The sequence below is a fragment of the Melanerpes formicivorus genome, unplaced genomic scaffold (genome assembly GCF_026170545.1).
Source record: "Melanerpes formicivorus ecotype bairdi unplaced genomic scaffold, bMelFor1.0.p_v2 SCAF_53, whole genome shotgun sequence".
NCBI lineage: Eukaryota > Metazoa > Chordata > Aves > Piciformes > Picidae > Melanerpes > Melanerpes formicivorus.
In genome coordinates, this window is record NW_027142405.1 from 70,690 (window position 1) to 95,230 (window position 24,541).

The window sequence follows — 24,541 nt, forward strand, 5'->3', positions numbered from 1 at the left end:
CAGTGTCAGCCTTAGGAGGGTGGTGTCTGACTGGCTTAAAAGTAGAATTACTGTAAAATTGTCTGGCTATGAGGCATGGCACCAGGGAAACTGCATGAGCCCGTCCTTGCCCTCTGCTGATAGCCTGTGACACTGGGCTTGAGGGAGTATATAACTCTGCCTCAGTCTCCTCTCAGATCATGTCCCTCATGGTATTTTAACAATTCTTGTGTGATATCCAACGTACAAGCAGCAAGCTAAAAGCTAGTGAAAGCCTTTGTTAACATAGATACAGATTTGTGTAAATTTAGGATATTATTTTGAAAGCCAAGTATCATAATGAAAGAATATGAAATGGTTCTCCTATTTCTTACCATAACTGATATTTATTGTAGATAGTTGACTATATTCAAAGTAGTGTGTGTGTACAAAGCAATGCATCACTATGATAAGATAACATAGTCATTATGATGCCATTTGCTGGGCCTATACAGTATGCTGAATCAGTTCCTGCACAGTACTTTTCCTTTACTACTTCTGGCTGCTGAAAAAAAACCAAACCAACAAAATACAGATAAGTACTAAGTTCTATTTTTTGTATTTGGGTATGAAACTGTATGTTATCTGTGCACTGCAAAGCTTACATTTAATTGATATTTCTTATCTGCAAGGATGTACTTTTCTACAATAAGGGCAGTGTGCCATAAGCTACTTATGAGAGTCATATTAGGAGACAATTATTTTATTTATTACATACATATTAAGATTAGAGTATTGCTAAAAACATGCTGCCCACTTCTGGAGGAAAAAAACCCAAACCCCCACAAAACAAAAACACACACCCAAACTGCAAAAAAACCCCAAATGTTTCTATCCTACATCCACTTCTCCCAAGGGACTTTGCAATCCAGAGATAAAGCCAGACAGTAACAACCACAGCAGCACACAAGAGCTGGGAAATCAATGCTGCTTCCAGAAAACACACATACAATCTTGAATATATTTTATTAGGACCTAGATGTAGAAACTGTGGAACTATCTTTTCTGTTGTATTTATTTTGTTCTTAAATGACAACAATGTAAGTGAAAGAAGACATTAACTGCTGGTTTGCTACTGCCTCTTTCAGCAATGGTGTCTTTGACATACTTCTGTAAATAATGAAGTTTTTCCTCACAGCTTATTTCTTGACTTTTGCTTGTAGTAGTCCTATATAGTGTGCCCACAGGCTCTATGAAGACGGACTTTTTGTGCCCCATTACAGACCTTTTACCAGTTCGTTACCAAAGGTACCAGTTCACATAAGCCTCTTTTTCTGTTTGTTGTTTTTTTCCACAGGGTTATTTACTTAGGTATTTGCAGTGGTAGATTTTTGCATAAGGCAGGGAAACATTTCAATAAAAACAGAGTGCTGCTGCAGAGTCCAAGCTCTATGTGAAGAGCTCTCCTGGATCACAGTTGGCTGTGTTCAGAATCTCCCGTGAGCTAGAATGCCTCTTAGAATCAGAAAGCTGACAGAAGGCCTAGGTGAACCTCCACCTCAAAACTTGACTCCCACCTCTTGAGAAATGCCAGTGCATTGGATTTAAAGAGGAAAGCTTAACTATAGGCTACCCTCCTTTACCCTTATGTCCACCTAACAAGGTGCTTGATCTTACTCATTTACTTCTATAAGTGCGGGCACTGCTCAGGTATTTCTGTGTCTGTCTGGTGTTTACACCCATGTACATACTCTGATAAAGTTACCTTGCAGTAAGTTAGTATGAATCTTGTAACTCTCTTATCTGCAATTAAGTTGCTATTTTATTACAACATGCTTTACAGAATCACTTGTTAATCTTTATGTTGGCTAATCATTAAGTGCTGCTAAAATCAACCTTTGATTTATCTCATTCTGTTAATAAAACTTAAATTGCCACTAACTCAAACCAAGTCAAACACATCTATCTGTAACACAGAATTCATCTGGAGTTTTTCTGCTCCATTTTATTCAGCAGCACCATCTAACACTCATCCTTGAAGCACAGATGGAATTGGCTCAATAAAACTCCACCTGGAGAACGTCAAAACCTAGACAGAGTTGAAATATTGCTGAAACAGAGAGAGAGACATTCAACATAAAATCAGGAAAACTAATCAAATGCTGGAACAGTTAGTACACCAGTCTTCCTCTTTTTCCTTCACCCTCCCTTGGGTTGCCTGAAACCCACGTCAAGCATGGGTGTTCATTTATTTCAGACTCCTGGAATTTAAGTTCGTGCACTAGAAAGTGCAAATGAGTTTATGGAGCCATGACTCATCCTGAGGCACAGAAGGAAACACTTTTACCAACACTCTGGCCTCACTCAAAGTCCATTTCTCAAGGGTGGTCCTGCAATCAACGGCCTGGAGTAAAAACACTGGAATCCCTGCTGCCAGACCCATACAGGAGGATACTGATCCAACCAAAATCCTTCTGCCAAAGAAGATCCATCCTGGAAGACCACTGAGACTTCAGGCCCCAGTGTGGTAAATGGTGAGAATAAACAAAATACTACCTTTCCTAATAACATTTTGGCTTTAAGCAGTAAGAAAGGGCCCAAAATATTGTCAGAGCAGAAGACCACTCTATGCCCATTGCCAAACAAAATGTTCTCAAGACTCCAGTAAGCTTTCTGGGAAAAGATTTTTCTCTTTACAGAAAGCTTTTCTTAACACTTTGCAGAGCAACTGTCAGGGGCTGACTACTTGATTTCCCGCATTTTCTTCCTGTATGCTCACCACCATGTGGAGATGATCTGCTTAAGTACCAGGTGACACCTAAGGAAAGAACTAGGAGAAGGGAAGCTCTTCATACCACCCTTTGCTGCCTTTCAGCTGGGCTCTCAGTACAGTGGTGTACAAGTTAAATGAGATGGAGGAAAGCCACTTGTTTGAGGTTGCACAGGTGGGAAAGGGAAGCAAACCCCAAACTCCTAGCACAGCCACCAGATCATGTTTTCCTGCTCGTGTCCCAGCACTCAGTTTAGCAGCTGCTTAGCTCTACTGTTCAAGGGGAGATTTATCTTTCAGTTGTGTTTATTTTACAGCACCTAACACAGTGAAGCCCTTCTCCTTGACTGCAGCATGGAGACATTATCACAACACAAATAGTAAATAACAATCAGGTTAAAGATAGCGCTGAATTAAACCAGAGCAATGTGCCTGTTGGAGGCCAAATGGTACACAGTGCCAGCTCAGGCAACTGGCTCTCAAAACTGAAAGAGAACATTCCTCGGCAGTAAAATAAACACTATTCTTTTTCTCCTGAGCTAGATAAAGCATTGTGCGCTGCTGATAAATCCATATGGTTTGCTTGCTTGCAGAGGAAAACATGAAGAACAACAATTCCCCAGATTTCTTCCTCAGAAGTTGCATTATCAATAAATGCCTGTGATATCAGTTGGGCTCTTTAGCCCACACATCCGGCCAGTATCTTAATTGCAATAACTTCACGTCCCAAAAAGCCAATGCAGTGATATACACGGGACCTGATTCCAGCCCCTAGCCTCTCAGAGCCCGGAAAGACTTTCAGCATTCCTGCAAACTTACATAAGAGAGAAGGAGCAGATAACATTGTATGCTTGCAGTTAAACATGCAGGATGCTTGTGCCCTCTTGCAGAAAGGAGTAAAAGAATGGCCTTTTAGGAAGTTGTTCTGAATTAGAAAATGGCCTTATAACTGAAGAATTTGGAGTGCAAAAACAAGGACCTCTGGGATTATCCAAATTGTTTTTTCAACTCTACACAACTACTTCACTGGTCTTTTTTTCTGCAGTTTATTACAACCCAAACCCTACTGAATAAACAGACAAAATACTGCATGTGGGCTTTGTATGCATGGAGGGAGCTAGGCCTCACTGGCAGCATCCTAAGAAGTAGACAGAGGACAGACGTGACTTAAGTGGAGAAGGAAATTCTCTTGTCTTAAAATGTTTTATATAATTTCCCTTTAGAACTGGGAACTACAGAACAAAACTGTGAAGTTATGCATGTCTGAATTCCATCTCTGGTAAGGTGAATGGTGGCCCCACACATCTCTTGAGTAGGAGCGAAGGGAGTATCTGTCTCTAGGCCTCTAGGCAGGTGCTGGTAGCCACCTTTCCTTGAAAGGAATCCAATCAACATAATTTTCAAAACTTTAACATTTTCAAAAGTCTTTTACAAGGTGCCACATTTAAGGTTTTTGAAGACAGAAAACATTAATAAGAATATGGCCAGCAAGGTCAAGGGAACTACTGGGAGGCGTTCAGTGGAGGCTACAAAATGCTGAGGGGACTGGAGCTTCTCTTGGATGAGGCAAAACTGAGACACCTGGTGCTGTTTAGCCAGGAGAAGACTAAGAGAGGATCATATCAATACTGCTCAATATCTAAAGTATGGATGGCAAGAGGATGGGGACAGACTCTTCCAGTGGTGTCCAGTTACAGGACAAGGGTCAAAGGACACAGAGTGGAACACAGAAAATTCCCCCTGAACATGAGGAAAAACTTTCCTGTGAGAGTGACAGAACACCAGTCCATTTCTGCATCCCTCGAAGGATGTAGCAGAGCTAGCCAAGAAACAGAGAACATCTCAGAGACTGCTGATTCGGTGCTACTCTATGAAAAGGGTCTAAGAAATTGAATCATTTCAGTTTGGAGAGAAAAAAGGTGGGGGCATGAGGGAGAAGATAGTAACGACTTACAGAATCACAAAGGTGGTGGATTAGGTGAAGGTAGAAGTGTTATTTACCAAATTCCTTAACACTGAAACTAGGGGATGCTTGCTGAAACTAGCAAAGAAGCAGAGATAAAAGATTATACTTCTCTTGTGTGGCTGACAATGAAGTTCTGGGTTTTGTTGCCACAGAAAACTTCAGGTGGATGGTGCCTCCAGGTTCAGAGAGAGACCAGACAGCAGGTCCACGAGTGAAGGACAAAGGAAACTGTTCCTTATCATCCTTTTTGTGGGTCTTGGAGAAGAAGCAGAAGAGACCACAGAACGTAGTGAGGCCCATTAGCTGTCCTTCAATAGTGTGAGCAATTCATTGCCACTGTCTGAGGTGCAATATTGGGCTAGATGGACTGCTGTTCTGATCCAGTAAGTCTCTCAAAAAGAGACAAATAAACAGTGATTTCAAAGCTATAGAGATTAAACAGACACATTTTTCATGGATTTTTATCTAAGTTATTTAGGCTGCTTTACAAAGCTCTACACCACTTCACACACCTGGTAACTCTTCACTATCGGATTCACTGGAAGGAGCCAGTATCATTTAGTGCCAGGTGAGTATAGTTTACTTCCAGGTGAGTGTGGTTTACTGCCAGGTGAGTGTGGTTTACTGCCCTTACTCTTCTTTCTGTGCTTCCAGGTGCTATTTGGTTATCAAGAAGAGGTGCACAGCATTGTTTCTCTGCCAGCTTGGAGGCAAGACAGTTTCTTTTGAAGTTATGTGAGTAGAAATGAATTGAAAATCTGATTTATTGTTTTTCAGGGATGAGTAGTAGAAAGGTATGCATCTGCACTGTTATATGAGGTCTGGCCTCATACCAGGGCCTTTCTGTTTAGGAGCAATGAAGAGTGTTGTTGCACTCAAATAGGTATTGTTTTGGCTGCATTTTCTTTGAAATTACTTTTGCATGTGTTAGTACCACTCAATCCATGACATATGGACATACAAAAGAATGAAGAAGTAAGATGGCAGTGGTTTACTTCAGTTAGTAATGAGAGTAGTTAATTGCTACACAATTTAAGGCTAAACAAGTTTTACCTGAAATATTTTGGGGAGGGGTAAGAGTAAGAGTGATCTCACAGGCTTTGGTCAGTTAAAGGTGTAATGATGTTTGATTTTTGTAATGGGGAATACTGTCTTCTGGATGTAAAAGTTCTTGGACTTTTCCCTGGGGCTGTAGTTTTCTCCTTTTTTGTCTTCTTTGAGACTGTTGTTAGCACCCAAAAGGATTTCGGCATTTTGTTGCACTGTTGGGATACTCTGGCTTCATGAGATAGGTGGCACCTTATGATGTAATTCCTCAGTGCTTGGGAGAAAATGCTATTAGAGGTGCAGAGGCAGGAAAACTTGAATGCAACTAAAACTATGTATCCAGTTTAATCACTATTTGTCTATTTCAAGTAAACTCAAGTAATATCAACTTTGAAAAGTCTGCTCTAGCCTACAGCACAGAACTGTGGCTCATTTTGTCAAGTGGTATTAATGCAGTCAGATCATCACATTCTGAACTCAGAGTCTGATATTCCATTTCCAAGAAATATTCCTACTTGTTGTCTGGACTAAGTAGTTTTTACAATAATAAAATACTGTTGTAACAGAAGGAAGCAAGTTCTTGAATTTAAATATGCCATAACTTTGCAACAGTTTTGGTTCAACCCAAAGTTAATGTTAAGAGCTTCTCTCTGTGACAGCTTGAAAATATATTAACGATCTTGCATTTTATGTGACACATTACTAGTAGTAAGACCTGGACCTTGTTACCACTGAGTGCAGTGCAAGCAAGATCTTTGCCTTGCCCCAGTCCCAGACAGTCCAACCTTTTGTTCAAAGACATATAAGCAATATATCTAGGACATATATAGGAATATGAAACAAAATAGAGAATTAAATGTACTACTAGGTCCATTCTGCATGTTTGTAGGAAGTATGGCACAGGGAAATTTGTGAGTCACATTAAAGCCTTTACTTTTTACACTTCAGAAAATATAAGCAATACTTCTTGTAGTTGTTAAGAAAGAATTTGCTTCTTCCTAGCAGTTACTCTCATCTACCAGGTGTGTGTGGTCTTCCCTTACTAAGGTTGCCCTTTTGTTCTGACTTCTTTAGCCAAAAAAAAAGCAGCTGGACAGCTTTAGTCTCTTAAATAGTCCACATTACTTACACAGCTACTCTCCTCACTGACCCTTAACAGTTTAGTAGCTATGAACTTTAAGAGGCTCACTCTTAATCTTCTGTCTTCAAAGGAGCTGGAGCTGCTGCAGAATGTGGCCCTTTGATTGTGGCTTTCCCTGATTTTTAGAAACCCACCTTTGTCAGATGGTCACTTCCATGCTTTTATCTAGATGCAGACGACAGTAAAATTAATGCAAATTACATAGACTTGTCTGAGGGCTTTCATTACTCCCTAATGCTTTGCTCTCCTCCTGGCACAAGCTCTCTCAAGTAGTCTGTTAAATAGCATATTGCTACCCAAGAGATAAAATGTTCTGAATCCTTTGATGGTTAGCAGTTAGACTTGATGATCTTAAAGGTCTCTTCCCACCAAAACGATTCTATATTTCTACGCACAGACCACAGTGCTCTGGCTCAGATGTGCAGCTTTTGTATCTTTACTCTGAGGAAAGGTGGCCTTAGGTGATGTGCTGAAACTATCTCAAGGTGTTTTCAGGGACTGCCTGTAATCTGTACAGATAACTAGCTTCCTTTAGGTTCAGTCTCAACTTTTCAGGGAAACAGTTATTTTCAGCAGGACAGGGCTGTTTGTGCCTTCAGGGTTTTTTTGTTTCATCCCCCTTCCCACCCCCCGCCAAGGGCCAGTAGTGCTCTCCCCGTGGTTTTGTAAGTGTACAGATTCCTGTTTCTTACTCTCCTTGCTCTCTTAGGAGAGCTGTGCTCTGTGTAGTAAGCACAGAGGACAACTGTGGATGTGGTTGTCAAATTGGACTGATTCAAAGAGCATGCAAAATACTGATGTTTAAGGGTTGTGAATTTGATTATTTTCTATTGCTCTAAGATGCACATGAGTAGCTCTGTGGCAGAGACCTGTATGTCTGCCTCTGCATGACAGCACAGTACCAAAGAAGAGTTTTCTCCCTGAAGACAGAAACCTGTAAACTTCCTTCAGGCTTCCCTGGAGGTGGTGTTGCTCTTTCCCACTGCTGCTATGAATTGCAGCAACCATCAGGCATGGGACATACACAGGGATGTTCTTTCTCATCACTTTTTGGAACAAGTGGCTAAGATGGCATCAAATTTCTTCTCTCAGGTGACCAGTGGAAGGACAAGAAGAAACAGCCTGATGTTGGGCCAAGGGAGGTTTAGGTTGGATATTAGGAAAAATAATTATTTGCTGCAAGGATTATCAAGCCTTGGAACAGGCTGCCAAGGGAAATGGTTGAGTTGAGTTGACATCCTTGGAGGAATTGAAAAGCCATGTATATGTGGTGCTCAGGCAAGTGGTTCAGTGGTGAACTGGCAGTGCTGGGTTAATGGTTGGACTTGATCCTAAAAGTCTTGTACAACCAAAATGGTTCTATATCAACTTAGAAAAACTTTAAAAAACCCCAAACAAGGCAACCAACCAAAAAAACAAAACAAAACTCCCACAAACCAACAAAGCCCAACAATACATGTACACATACCTCCCTACTCACCCCCTCACCCCCCCCAAAAAAAGGACAACAAACTCCACCACAACAAAAGGGAGAGAGGATCACATTGCAAAAACAGTTTCCTTGTTGATTCTAGACTGAGGAAGCATAGGTATTAACTGTGTAATGCACTACCACTGGAATTGTGTATGGTCATGGCTGCGCTTCTGTCTCTCTCTCTGGGAGCACCGGTAATGCATGAGGGTTGCTGGCTTCCCTTGGATGGCTGCATAAACAACAGCAACTGCTGTCAGGATCAAGATGCAAGGGTTTGTGTAGGGTTTCTGTGTGCTCAAAAGCCTTGACTTGGTTGTGCGACATTCCTTCATATCCTGTCCTCTCTTGCTGACCTTTCTTCCTTGATTTCCATGTGACTGACAGCCCTTTAAAACACAAAGCAACAGGATAGTGTCAGATGGTGGGAGGAAACATTGTCATCAGTTTGGGATATCATTATTGAGACAGCTTCAACTTATCAACAGCTTCAATGGGGGAAAATGCTGGTATTTGTTTTTTGCCTTGCATACTATTCCCCATTCATTAATCGGTTTCTTGACTCTCCTGACCCACTTTCCTGCAAATAATAGCTCTATGGAAAATCTAATATTTCTTATCCTGATGTCTGCATTACTGGACTGAAGATTTCCATTTCTGCTTCCTGGAAAACTCTTCTAAGACACTTCTGACTGTGACTGGACAAGACCTTTTACTGGACAAGACCTAGGAGTTTGGAAATCATGTCCTGATCTTCCCTTTTAACTGATTTTTCCTTATTACTCATCACAGCTCCTAGAAGAACTAAAATACAGTTCTGGAAGAATTATTTGATCTTACTCAACTCCTAGGTACCGTGGAGGTGACATTGTACTAGACCACTTGTTGATAGAATTATCACACTAATTACCTGTATAAAACATTACCAAGAAAGGTTTGGCTGTAGTAATTAGTGTCCTAAAGCCTGACATTTATTTAATAATCACAGAGTTTTGCAAACATTCTTTAATTACATTCTCAGCATCCTGGTCTCTTTAATTTTGCTGTTTTAACTGTGTGCTATAATACTGACTGGTTTTAATAAGATAATTGATAGCCTCACTTTAGTGTTGTATAAACTGATAGATAGAGATTGCATTTGGCAGCTGACTGATCAAACACTGCGTATGTGGGAGAGAGAGAAATTAGGTCTGCATCTGTATTCTTCAAGGCTATTTTGACAACCAGGGTAATCTTGCTTTTTGATTCTCTAAGTTCATCTAGGGTCTTCCTAGTACTTCCATACCATACCAGAAACTGGGAACAAGCAGTTGGTAGGCAAGTAAGACCTTCCTTTTTCCCTATGAAGATCTAAGGCAGAATGCTAAGTGATGACAAATTTCTCTTTAACATGTTCCCAACACCACAGGAAGAAGTATTTGTGACTAACCCTCAACTAGAGAGAAACTAGCTTTAGGAGCATGGAGCAATGGAGAGACTATCACCCAGGAGCTGGGACCTTTGCTATGTAACAAATGTGGTGGTGAATATGGGTGTTGTAGATGCAACAACTCTAGTCATTGCCACCTGGAGAACTACATGAGTAAGCTATTTACAATTAATAGGCTTAGTGGCCTTTGAAGATCAGAGCATCTGCCAAGCCTAACCCTGGTTGACAGTATGGGCCACAGATAGTCCTGCCCTGAGTCTATAACCTGTGATTCAGTTTCATTGTTGGCCAATCTGAGATCACCATGCTCCTGCTTGCTCTCCCCTTCTAGCACCTATCTGCGCATGTATTTACGCTCTATCCTTTGTGCTAGCTCTACTGACCGTGACACCAACTTGAAACTACCAAAAGAAGGGTAGTTTTCAGTCTGTTCTGCACCTGTGAAGCATTGAATGAGCCAGAAGATAAGAAGGCCTGCCCTTGGTTTGAGTGGGTGAAATCACCAGGTTCTAGTTTGGATCATCAAAGTGTCTCTCTCAAAGATTACATGTGGTGCTGAATCAGAAATGTTGACATTCAGAAACTCCCATTGTTGCTTTTGTTTTGTACCTGGGATCAACTGGCATTTTTAGGAGCACAACACTACCTTCAGCTATGTCACTAGAACATCTTTTTGAGAGAGAAGGGCTTTTACCCCCCACTTGTTCTAAGTTGAAAACCTTGAAGAAATCTACAACTAGCCATAAAGTTCCAGTGACTTGGTACAAGGACAGGAGAGAGGATAGGGTTTCAAATGGCACTTGCATACTTTGCCTTCCTGTGATAGTCAATAAAAGTCATGGGTTTATTAGCATTTATGATGTTTAAACCCATTACCACAGGGCCTTAGTGGCAGCAGCAAAGGTCAGTGTTAGAATAACTGCAGCATACAGTGTAGAAAAACAAGACTCAAATTCCAACCACCAATGGGCAACATTCAAATGGCAGGGGCAAGAAAGGGAGAGAGCTATTTGTGAAGGTGTGATTTATGCATTTGAAGATTTTAAAAAAGAAAGGAAGTAACAATTTAAAGGATCTAGTAGTAGGTCAGTTGTAAACCAGCTGGTGAAAAGCACAGTTAAGCTACAGTAGGATACACTGAAAAGCTGATGGTGCTGCTTCTCCTGATCTAGTGTGAGGTGTCCCAGCCCATGGCAGGGGGGCTGGAACTGGATGATCTTTGAGGTCAGTTCCAACCCTGACAACTCTGTGATTTTTGCAGCAATGTATTTTTAACTCTCTATTGTTAACAGGGTTTTTGGCTCCATGTGAAATTGTCTAAACCCTGCTGAAACCAGAGAAAATTTGTTGGTTTGGTTTGGGTTTTTATTTGGATTTTTGTGATTGCTGGGTTTTTTTTTTATTGTCATACCACTGGAAAAAAAATCCTTTCTCCTCAAATGTTCTGCTCTGTTACCATTTTATCTTATGTTTTACTACATGACAATCTTCTGGCTGAAGACTTTTATACTTAGAATGTTGAACTTGTGCCTGTATTCTGCTACTATTCACAGCATCTGACATCCTCCTTGCTGCTCATACTTTGTCCTGGTGTTCAACCTTGTAATGACCGCAGCCTTATGCTCATCAAGGCCCTGTCCACACTTCAAGCTCACAGACTTGTGCAGATATCAGGGATAATCACAGAACTGTCAGGGTTGGAAGGGACCTCAAAGGCCATCCAGTTCTAACCCCTCCTGCCATGTGCAGGGACACCTCACACTAGATCATGTTGCGCAGAGCCCCATCCAGCCTGGTCTTAAAAACTTCCAGGGATGGGGCTTCTACCACCAATAATCTTGTCCTGCATGTTTGACATCTTCATTGTAAGACCCTAAAATTACGCTGAGGGCAAAGAATTGCTTTAAATGTCTAAAAGACAAACTTAATGCTCATAGAGTGTGTAAATTTACCAGCCTCTAGTATGGACACACTGGATGGGAGCAGAGGGCTTTAATTCCTAAATGCTGCATTAAAGATGAAACTGTTATAATGGTAGAAAAGCAAATTTGAAAGCCTTGGAACAGCAGCAGAGAAGAACACACAATTATGCTGGAATAGAGTGCATCAGCTAAGAGCTCTTGGAAAAAGTTAGGCTGGGGGATGATGACATGATAGCAATATAAATAAGTGAAAGGAAATAGCATGAAAGAAAGGAAGAGAGTTATCTGGATTATCTAGAAAGTGGCTGGACAGAGTTTGGCCTAAAATTAAAAATGGAAAAAGCATCAGGCTACACATAAAGAAAAAAATCCATAACCTTGAGAATGCCTGGAATAGACTGTCAAACTGTAGCAGGGGCAGTGGCATGGGTGGGTGAGACTAGATAGGATAAGACAATGGCAAGAATAAAGTAAGGAAATAATCTTCGTAGTGTGTGTGGGTGACTGGAGTGGGTGATCCAACTCATGTTTTTCCAAGCCTGGCTGTCTAATTATAGTTCAAGGAATGTAGTAAGTAAAGCTCATTCACTTGTCAGTGGTAGTTGGCTATGATACCACACCACAGCAAGCTTCCTGTGCCCAGTTTCAAAGAGATGCAATTGTGAGGGAGGTTCACCAGCCTAATGCTTGCCAGAGGTCAGGTTGCACAAAGTACCATGAAGTGAAGAGATGAGCCATCAGCCTCAGCTGTGGTTCTCCAGTCTTACAGGTTTGGGGTGTTTCAGACTGCAGCTGGAACAGTTGTCTTGGATGCCTAAGTTTCCCTGAACTGCCCAAGTTTATTTGCAGGCCCATCATCCCTGCACCAGCTTTGTTATTCATATGACTTGCTGCCTTTAAACAAGTCCTTTCACCCTACTCCATCTCCAGTGTGGTGATGTGGACTGTGCACCCCAGCAGATGATATTAACAACACTGCTGCAGGCTCACTAGCATCAGTTTCACACACACAGAACACCACATCAGCACCTGTTTTGTTTTGTACTCCCTGCAGTGGAATGAGAAAGAATAACACCAAAAAAGTTAAGGTTATGAGAAGCATGAATTTGCCATGCTGCTGTTTTGGTTACTCATGATGTCAGTGTTTGGGAATTTTTTGCTTGAAATGTGTTACTGCAACCCCAATCTGCTTCGGAAAGACACCAAAGGGAAATGTCTGTGTGGGAATTTGTTTAATTTTGCAGGGATAGGTCCATATTAGGCTAAAATGAACCTTTAAGGGGAGTAACCCTCAATGTGCCTTCAGATCCATTCCCTCAGCCCAGACAGGAGCAGAAGAGAGATCTTGAAATTCTTTCTTGCAATGAGAAGGGGTCTGCATTTCTAACCTAGGGAGTCATTTTTCCCCATGCTTTGTACTTGGTAGAGAGTGGCAGTTACATGCCAGAGAAATACCAAAAGGGAAGAATCAAGTCTTTGAAGTACTGCCATGTACCGTGTACAGAGAGAGAGACTGCCCATTGGAATGGGCTGCCCGAGGAGGTGGTGGAGTCACCATCATTGGAGGTGTTCAAGAGGAGACTTGATGGGGTGCTTGGTTTAGTTGATTAGGTGGGTTGGATTGGTTGATAGGTTGGATGCGATGATCTTGAAGGTCTCTTCCAACCTGGCCTGGCCTATTCTATTCTGTTACACACTGAGGCACTCATGGCACACCCCGTGGGCAGCAGGTCTTGGTGTGCAGGTATTCAGGTGGTGATCATCTTGCATGTGCGTGGCTCTTTATGTGAGAAATACTGATCCAGTCCCCCAGTAAACTGAGAGTTTTGCCGCTCAGAACAGGCACCACAGATTTGGAGGAATCTCTCAGGAGAGCAAAGAAAACTGAGGGCTGCCTGTGAACTCTGAGGAAGGAAGAGGTTGAAAAGGTGGCAAATGCTTCCTTAAAATCAAAAAGTAAAAGGACGGAATGCTATTGAAGTTGTTGCTGATGGCAAGGAAGGAAGGAAATGCTGCAGTCTTTGTTTGGTGGGGATGGCTGTGTAGAACAACAGATAAGCAACATGCTTTACAAATCTCCTTCAAAAGGGGAATTATACCCAAAAAATCAGGACTGACACACATTGAGGGTAGTTTTAAATCTTCTTTTAGATCTCACATCTCAGTTTCAAGACATCTAGAAAAGCCAGGGTTCCTGAAACCTCTGGTCTTCCAGTTGGGTCCAGCCCAGAGATGACCTGCCCTGGAGCAGGAATCCCTGCAGCCCTCAACTCCCCAGTGTTATGTCAGGTAACCCAGCAGGAAACACCTCCAGGACCCAGTCCTGTTTGTGCTTTATCAGAAGATTGTCAAACAGATCCATTTCCTAAAGACATTTTCACTTTGAATTGTCCTCTTCCAATCTGTTCGACTGGAAAATTCCTAACATGCCCTAGCTGTTATCCAAGGGCACTGGAAAAACTAAAAGGTAGCAAGTTCAAAGCTGAAAAAAAGGGAACTATTTTTGCAGGGGGGTTGGACCCCAGGATCTCTTGAGTTCCCTTTCAACTTCTAATATACTGTGATACTGTGATTTGTAATTCTATTATGTAATGCTAAAAAAGAAGGTTTGTGGAGGGCTGTTTTGAATGAAACTTTAATTGATGGGGAAGAAGTGTCTCCTGTATTACATGTAGGTACATGCTGCTGAGGCAGTTCCTTCTGGTTCTCCCATAGGTACACACAGCAAGTTTTGGTGTTGGTCATTATAAGACCAACTGTATTACTGGGTTCTCATCCTGATTTGATGGGAGAGGCTTCAAAGTTAAGCCTCCATATTAAATGGTAAGTCTCATTATTGATGCATTGAAGATGTTAAATCTGAAGGCCTATTCTCTTATTGCTCTGAGTTGTTGTAGCTCCCACTGGAAATGTATAGAAAATAAGGATTGTTCCCCTCATAGGGGTTTTGGCCCATGTTGAGACAAAGGAGATGGAGAGTGGGCAACAAATACTTCTGGGGTGTCGAATCCATGCAAGGCAATTGTGGGTACAATGGGTGCCGGAAAGGGAGGGGATGCTGTAGGAGGAATTGGATGTTTGTCTGATGACACTCTAAATTCCTAAACTGCAAAGACATGGGCCAGGTTTACACAGACAGATGTTGCTCCCTTGTTAATTTTGCTGGGTGGGTAATGTTGGTGCTTCTAGCATAGATAAATCACCTTTGGGCATGACTCATTTCATCTAATTTTAGCTGCTTGAGGCTCAGCCTAGTCATCCAGAGTCCTTGTATCTTCATCACAGAGAATGAAGTCTGTCTGTTGGGTGATTCAGCCCTCTTGTCTCTGATACCTGTCATAAAATGGGTTGAATCATCTTCAAAAGAGCTCATCCCTTTCCACTGACTGCAGCAGGAGCCCAGACACACCAGGTTGTGCCTGATGCCTAATGCTGAGATGGCTCATGTGAGGTGAGATAAATCTCCCTTCTGGGTAGCTGTGCTCATACCATCAACCATGAAAAGCACAAATAAATCTATTTTTTAATTAACATGAAGTAAATTGTGCACATAGCAGAGGAGAGGATGTTGCGTTCAGAGATAGTCAGCTGAGGTCAGCAGGATCCCACAGCTGTGTTCCTCTCCCTTTAAGGTCTCTGACTTTAATCTCTACCTGTGAAGTCTCTATCTACTTCTCTTTAGAGAAGCAAAGCTGAGAAAAGTGTAAGAACACAGGAATATAGTGACCCTGGTGTGCCCTAAAGCTTTCTTGCTTTGTCTTCTGCTGTATCTGTTGGTTTAATGAAAGATTTTGAGTCTATAAACTTTTCCTGCCTTCTATCCTCACACCATCAAGGCAGTTACTAAGCCAGCATTACCTTGCCCTCAGCTGATCTTTGGCGAAGAACATGTGTTAAGCCTGTAATGAGATGGACTTGTGCTTTCAACACTTGTCTACTGGTACCTCAAGCCAGCAGGACTGCTCATATATTTTTAAAATTAGAACATGTTTAAGCACCTCACAGTGAATCTCATTTTCATCTGAAAATGGCAACTTTTGTGGCTTTTTCACTTGAGAACTTGAGAGGCTGTGCATCTGTGAAAGAGGCACTTTGTGTGCAAGTCCTTCTCTACAATTCTGGAAGCTTCTCTGATAAGCATAATCAGAGGAAGCAGAAATGAATGACAACAACAAAAAAATGCACAGGACAATATTACTCATACAATGTCTCTGTTGCTTAAAGCAAGAAAAGAAAATTCCCCACCAAACCTCAGAGGAGAAGCATGCAGGGAATTTGTGTCTTTCGCAAAGCCCTCACTTTGGGTGCATATGTAACAGCATTTCCCATCTGGGAGGCTTCTTGCACTTAGGTAGAGGCTCACTGTCCTTCTATGGAAGTGTACAGTAAATGGTGCAAATTGAGGCAGTGTGGAGACATCCGTCTCCCACCAGTGAGGAATGTGGGTGTGGATTGCACCAGACTCCAGCCCAGCCCCTCTGGGCCACTGCCGTTGTGCAGCCTTGAGAACAATAAGCACCGGAACATGGTCTGAGGCCTTTAGGGAGGGGGAAAAAGAAATGAAATAGGGGTGGGGGGAAATAAATAAATCCCAGCATGGACTTTAACATGCCAGCTTAGTGCTATTTTGGGAGGTAAATGACATGTGGAGATGCTGACATGTGTGTGTGGCATTTGACTGGGCTGTTTAGCCTTGAGAAAAGAGGACTGAGAGGGGATATCATCAATGTGTATAAATATGATGGGTGGGGGTCAAGTGGAGGGGGAAAATCTCTTTTCAGTCGTGTGCACTAAGAAGACAAGGAACAAGAGGTTCAAACTTGAACAGAGAAGGTTTCATCTCAACATGAGGAGAAACATCTTTACAGTGAGTGTGACGGAGCCCTGGAACAGGTGGCCCAGGGAGGTTGTGGAGTCTCCTTCTCTGGAGACTTTCAAAACCCACCTGGATATATTCCTGTGCAGACTACCCTGGGTGATTCTGCTTTGGCAGGGGGGTTGGACTCGATGATCTCTTGAGGTCGCTTCCAATCTCTAATGTACTGTGATACTCTGACTACCTGCTCTGTATGCCGGCCACAGAAGGCAGCTGATGATGTGGCAAAGACTGTGGTGCTTCCCAAGGCCAAATTGCCCTCAGATGAATTGTGAAAGCTGCCTCTGACCTGTCACTCAATGGAAGCTCCCTGAGCTATGGGAAAGCGAAGGGCTGGAAAAGCTGCCATTTAGGGGGGCATGTGGTGGAAAGCCTGAGAAATCAGCCATAGATGAAACACAAGAACAGCTTGCAATAGCTAGTTATGTATTTATTACCATCTGTGTTTTGCTAGCACGCTTGCTTAGGCTTTGTGCGTACCAGAGTGATTAGGTGTTGTGGTTTGTTTTCTTGTTGTGCTGTATGTGCATCCCACACACATAGAGGTGCACGTGTACTCCCTGCGCTGCAGTTTGGAACAAACAGCTCCCACAAGGGCTTCTTGCACAACACCTTCTCCTCACCAGCAATCCCTAAATCCAGACTGAATGTTTTCTTAAAACACAGGCCTTTCTCATTGAAAAAAATAATAATCCGTGTTAGGCAGCCCTTGCAGTGGGACCATTGCACTAACCCATCCTTTGGCATCTGCAGTGTGTGAGCCTGTGGTATGTTACTCCTGGGACCGCTGCTGGGCATAGTCAGTCTGCAATCAGCATGACTGTTGATTGCAGCTATGGCAAGAGAAATCCCACCTAGTTTGATTAGTGGGATCTTGTCACAGGCAATAACAAGGAGGTAAACATATTATCAAAGAATCATTTTTGTTGAAAGACAACTTAAGATCACCAAGTCCAACCATTAACCCAGCACTGCCAAATCACCACTAAACCATGTCCCTTGGCACTATAGCTACACAACTTTTACAATCCCTCTGGGGATGGTGATTCCTCCACCGCCCTGGGCAGCCTCTTCCAGGGCTTAACAATCTTTCTGTTGAAGAAATGTTTCCTATTATTCAACCTAAACATACCCTGGCACAATTGTAGGTCCTTTACTCTTGTCCTATCTCTTGTCACTTGGGAGAAGAGACCAACAACTCCCTTCCCCTAACCTCCTTTCAGGTATTTGTAGAGAGAGCGAGATTTTCCCTGAGCCTCCTTTTCTCCAGGCTAAACAACCCCAGTTCCCTTGCTGCTCCTCTCAAGACTTTTTCTCTAGACTCTTCAGCAGCTTTGCCCTTCTTTGGACATTTCCACGTACCTCAATGTCTTTCTTGCAGTGAGGGCCCCAAAACTGAACACAGTATTTGAGCTGCAGCCTTATCAGTGCTGAGTACTGGGAGACAATCACTTCACTATTCCTGATACAAGCCAGGATACTGTTGGCCTTCTTGGCCACCTAGGCACATTGCTGGCTCAGCCTCAGCTGGCTCTCAACCAACACCCCCAGATCCTTCTCTGCTGAGCAGCTTTCCAGCCAATCTTCCCCAAGCCTGTAGCATTGCATAGGGTGGTTGTGACCAAGAGGTGGACCCAGCAGTTGGCCATGTTGAACCTCATATCACAGGCCTTGGTCCATTGTTCTAGCATGTCCAAACAAAAAGATTCTGTTGGAGTTGATGTCTGGCAATGATGACAAGTGATATTTTAAGAATTATTTGCCCCTCTGTTGGTCCTCATGTCACTGCTTGATCATGGATGCAAACAGCAGGTTTGATATTTCCAGGTGTTGGATACTGCTTGGCTGAAGTGACTGCTGCTGATGCTGCAACCTTGGAAAAATCAGGGCAGTCATTTAGCTGCTGTTATCTGAGAGATAACATTTGCCTGTGGGCACTCATGTCTGAAAATATTTGACTTCTCACAAATATCTCACAGACACTACAAACAGACACTGCTTTTCTTCTTTGCTCCAGTGCTCCCAGAAGCAAACACAGGGAAGCTAAGAAAACTGTGATTTCTTTTAGCTCTGGGTCTGTACTTCAGACTTCAACAAATGCAGTGTAACTAAAGCAATTTTTTAGTGTAGATCTTTACTACCCATTCTTTCTGTGACCCAAAGTAAGCTGTATCATGGGCATGATTTTTTTTGGCTTCTTATTAGTAAACAGTGCAATAATTTCTTAATTTTTTATTAAGCAATGCAGAGGATTGCTGCAAATTTCAAGTCTGAAAAATTATGTTTAAAGAAAGAAAAAATAATTTAAAGAATAGACTGGAGTACAGGCAAAGCTGGTCACTTATTAGAATAGAATAGAATTAACCAGGTTGGAAGAGACCTTTGAGATCATTGAGTCCAACCTATTGTCCAACACTATCTAATCAACTAAACCATGGCACCAAGCACCCCATCCAGTCTTCTCCTCCTAAACACCTCCACTGATGGTGACTCCACCACCTCCCTGGGCAGCCCATTCCAATGGCAAATCACTCTTCCTATGAAGAACTTCTTCCTAACATCCATCCTAAACCTCCTTTGGTGCAGCTTGAGACCGTGTCCTCTTGGTTTGCTTACAGCTGTTACTTTATCATTCACTACCCTGTATTTACAGCAGTAGTTTAGGGAACTGAGGCTTCAATGCATCTTTCTGCATGCTGAATCTCTGGCTGGTCAGTCGGTTTTGGAGTAGGACAGTTCTTAGCTATGCCCAGGATTGGAGCATTTCACTCATATCTAGTAGGTGTTACTTAATACAAAGTTTGGGAATAGTACATGGGAGGGATTCCTGGGGCACACCTTAGGTGCCAGTTACTGCTTTTCATAGCAAGGACTACCTCAGTCATCTTGGTAGAAGCAGAACTTATCTATAGTGGGGCTTGTTTTGATCCCCAGCTGGAGGATGGATTGCATGCCTGAAGCCTTATCCCAGGGAAAATGATGAAATGGGGCTAGTCAGAAAGCATGAGAAATACACTCAAAATGTTACCCTTTTAGAAGAAAATTGGTACATTTCTTCCAGCTCCAGGTAGGAATTAGGCTTTTCATTTCTGGTTCTAGCTTAGTTCTGGTGGTGGAGACAGCAAGGGCTTAGTGGGGTCTCTGAACTTCTCCCCCGTCCCTGCCTTGGGAGGGTACCTGCTTTGGCATTGGCACAGCTGTATGGCCAGAGCGACTCTGGCTCTGTGGTTCACTCCAGGGATGGCATCCTACCTTCCTTCATTTCACAGGCTCCTTGTGGCCTGGTACTTAGTCTGCTGGTTTTAACCAATGTCTTTGCCATTACCAGGGCCCCCTCAATCCTACTTTCTTTTTCCAAACTCCCCAACCAGCAGCTCAACAACTGCAGTGAGATTTTTTGGGAGGGAGAATCAGACAACAAAACATTGCCTCTGGACCTGCATATTTATTGAACACTTGCTTTTTGAGGCATGCAACCTGGTGACACCCTTCAAAGTGAGTGACTGCCTTTCTCCCATGCTGGCAGCCTGGAATGAAGAAGTCACCTTGCCCAAGGGAGCACCCGTGGCTTTGAGTGACAGGCCTCTGCACAACAATTCATCTGCCAGCCAGCACCAGCTGCCTTGCTGGAATCTGGGGTGAACACATGGACACCAGCTCTCAGGACAGTGAGGGTCTGGTGTGGCTGAGTTACTGGAGCTGCAAGCAGCCAGGAGAGCTGGTCATTGAGAGCCAGCAGCAGGCTGCCTAGCTTCACAAATGGTCAAAGTCCACCAGATCCTCACTGGTGGCTGGAGCCACCAGTGTGGAGATGAAAAAGTAGCCTTCAGCCTAGTGCAAAGCACAGCCCAGATGCTATCCCACTAGTGCTGCCCAAGTTTTCCAACTAAATGGGGCTGTTCTATTTGCTTATTTGTTTACTTGTTTCAAGAGAAGGGACCTTCTTTGTTGTATTCTGTAGTTGTAATTTGGTTTGTCCTAGCTTTTCGTGTGCTGTTGAGACAAGCTGAGTGGAAATTCCAGTTGCATGCTTTCATTTGTTCCCCCTTGGCATGCAGGTTACGGGAACAGGGCTACGGGCCTGTTGGCCTACGTGTCATTAATCTTCTGGTAACAATGAAAAGAGAGCATTTGAATGTGTCTTGGCTTTTCCGGCAGGCTCTGTCTGAAGGAGTTCTCATTTATGTGTCAGGAATAACAAAACAAAAAAACCAACAACCCCCCCACCCCCCCAAAAAAAAAAAAAAAAAAAAAAAAGAACAACAATAAAAGGAATCCTTGAGAGGAGAGAGAGGAGAGAGCATGTGTCCCTAGGTGTCCATCAGCCTCACTGGATGGGGGCTGCATCCTAATGACAGGAATGAAAGCCCATCACAGCAAGGAGCAGGCCAGAGGGCTGCCATTCAGGCACTCAGAACCCAAAAAGTTGAATAGATGCAGCTTTTGATGAAGAGTTATGGATGTAGACAGCATCCTTTCTCTGAATGTTGGCTGGTATCTGCAAAGAAGTGGGTAGCAGCTCATCATGGCTCTTGCTGGAAAGCAAACATTAACTCTGAGTAGGATTTCACCGTCCTCGCTGCCACTCCCTTGTCACCCTTCCCCAGTTACCTCTCCACTAGGCACTGTGGTGAGGTGTTGCTGTTTACTGAAGTAATTACTGGACTGAATTTGTGGGGAGCTGAGCGGGATGAGGCCTCTAGGACCAGGGATTCATTCACAGATTCCCCATTTCAAGTGTTGCTTCCTCAGAAAAATGGGTTTTAAGATGATCTGTAGGTATGTAGGTATTTTAGTTCATCTTTTGGTCTAAGGATTTCCAGACTTGCTGGTAGAATAGATGTCAGAGGAAACCTCAGGGTGTTGATTATAGGGCTGGGCAGGTGGTAAATTCCATTTTGCAAAATATTTCAAGGTGTTGACACTTGTGTTAAAGTGCAGTGAAACCAGGACTCTCCCAATTGCTTTTGCCAAAAATAAAATAATAGGGGGGAAGAAAGGGGAAAAAAAAAAACCAAACCAAAGCAACCCAAAAAAAAAAAAGCACACTTTGGACAATAGCCAACAACTCAGACTTGCAGCTATTCACTTGAGAAGTGGGCTGCAATCTGGAAAAGGAAGAGCACTCCTACCACCAGCCCACTTGACATCCCAGGGTGTGCCTTCAGGGCTGGAGGCCCTTTTCTGTACCCATGGAAAAAAAAAAAAAAAAAAGTGCTCTGTGTTCCCCATCAAAAAGCAAGCAAAAAACAATAGGTCTCCAAGGAATGCTTCAGTTTTAATCTACTGCCTTTTCCAAGGAAACCCTCCTTTTTTAACATCTTTTGTGCCATCTCCAATTAGAGCATTCCTTTCACATGCTCTCTACCATGACAAGACTCACAGTAGAACAACACTCTTGGAATTGCTTATTTTTTCTCAACAGGGAAAAAAAAAATCAGCATTTTAAAAGTATGCTAAGATTATTTTGGTGTTTAGCTTCCCTATGAGCAGTGTTGTGCCTTTGAATGTTAAATTTCTGTTAATACCACAGTGAATTAGTAATAAACTCCAAGCAAATGTCCTTAGCTCTCTGGAAAACTGATGTTCGGAGGCAAAAAGAGGAGACAGGGAGCAGAAAGATGATTTGCTGAGCAGAAGGGGTGAGTGTGAGAGAAATGGCATCATGCTCAGCTGGACTGGGCAGCTGAGAGGGCAGCATTGGCTGGATGTGGGACAGCAGGCTCCTGTCACCTTGCAACTCCTGTCCTGCCTCCACAGACAAGCACAGAAAGGCAGTCTCATAGGGAGAAAGCCCCAGGTGTTGCCAACAAACCCCTGCCCAAGTATTTTGGTTTGTGGTGCCAAATAACTACATCAACCTTATCACCTCCTGCCCTCTCAGTCTTCAGGCATAAAGAACTGACTCATCTGTTGCCCCACATTCGTGTCCAGCTCCTGTACACTTGTGTCTGAGCTCCAGGCTGCTTGGGTCAGGGCAAACTGAGTCCTGAAATCCATCTGCAGCTCCATGGCCCACAACCCATGTCTCTCTACTGCTGGCGCCATCAAATGACTTTCACTGGCACAACTGCCAGAATCAGTAAGGTTGGAAAAGACCTCAAAGATCACCAAGTCCAACCTGTCACCCAAGACTTGGCATGTTGGGGATTTTCTAGCCCCCTGTACTGTGAGCAAGGAAGGCTCATGAGGAGAGTTCACCACAATGACAACTTTGTGGTTTTTATGTAGCTTTCTGGGAGAGGAAGTCAGCAAGTGGTCTACAAGAGAACTTCCAAAGAGCTTGTGTATTACAGGCAGAGTATTCACTCCAGAATAAATAGTAAATATTACTGATAAGGAAATAATAACTAATACATGCCAGAGATTTAATCATATGTTATTGGAATTTTCACCAGTGAAACAATTAAAGGATTAGGCTTTGCAAACTGAAACTGCCTGACTGAACAGTGCCTGAGACATGGTGTTCAGAGGGGAACTAATGGGAAAATACCCATTTATGTGTCAGTAGAAAAGCTAGAAAATCTTTGAAATAAAAGATGAATGTCTTGACAGAAATGTGTGTTTTAAGAAAACAGTAACTCACATGCTCCGTGCTTATAAAGATTAATGATGGGACTTCCACTTAATCAGGATTAAAGCACTGCAGCTTCCCGTTAGTGAAATGACATATGTGGAAGTTCACAGTGGAAGGGTAACACCTAAAAGCAATAATCTTGTATTTCAGTATATCTGCAGAAAGCCTGGGAAATCCAAGTACCTTTTTACATCTGACATTTTTATAGAAAGTGAACACCACGTTTTGGTGATGCTGTTAATGTTCTCAGGAAAACTGGAAAGAAGCAGAATCTCCCCCTTGTGCCCATCAAATCTTACACAGAACCAGCCTGCAGTTAAAAAGGGGACCCTCTTTACCGTGGACCTTTCCCTACCCATTCCCCATTATCCCTTTGAAAGAGGGAGATCCTAGGAGAGGTTCTCTGGCAAGGCGCTCCAACCCCCCCTTCCCCCACCTCCATCAGTAGAGGTTTAACTGGGGGAAGACAAAGGCGTGAAATTGCCTTCCCCTCCCCCTGGGGGACAGGTAAAAAAGCTCCATTCTTCTTGCCGGGAGCTGAAGGCCCTCACATGTATTTACCTGTGGGGGCAAGCCCGCACTGGGATTTGGAACTGTGATTAGCTGGGTTCTTCGCACCCAGGATATATTGGCGCTGGACACATTGTCTAGGGATATCTTAAATAGAGTGGCCAGAAAGCCTTCGGGGCTCTCATTTCTCCGCTCGCTCGTTTTTTGGCGCTCTCATTTTGGCTCATCTTGGACTCTGCATTCGTGGCAAGGTTGGACAGATCAGCACTCGGCCCTGGCTTCTCCCCGAGCCTGCCTGCCTTGGGGTCTGGCTCCCTGCTCGCCGTTACACTGCGGCTGCTGGCTGGCGCGGGCCGGCAGTGCGGCTTCCCTCGCGCTGCTCAGGCAGGGCTGCTGCACGAGTCTTGCCTCGCGGCAGCTGTGCCTCAGGACACTTTGATTTTGGCGGGTCCCTCCTCCACCGGATTTGTGCCGCGTTATCCACACGTTGGATTATAAACTTATAGTTCTGGAGCCTGTCACCGAAGAAAGACCTAGGGTCTGTCTCCAAATTCTGCTCTGTCCTGGTGGGTACAACCGGTGTTCTCGTTGGCTTTCCCTAACTCCTGGCTTGCCTCCATTTTGTGGCTATTTTGTGGCTTAGCCTTTTCCATTTTCTGAATTCTCTCTGAATTGTACTAAAGTTGCCCGTAAGCATCCTGGTAGAATTCGTGCCCGAATATGGGGGCGGGGTTTTCAGGAGAAATAAAGATAAGTATATTTTTATAATTCCCACCTCATTAATTTAATCCAAATCAAGCCAGGCACCCACCATCATCTCCAGCCAAAATAATGAGGACTGGAAGGTCCTGTTTGGACCTGGGGTTGGAAGATT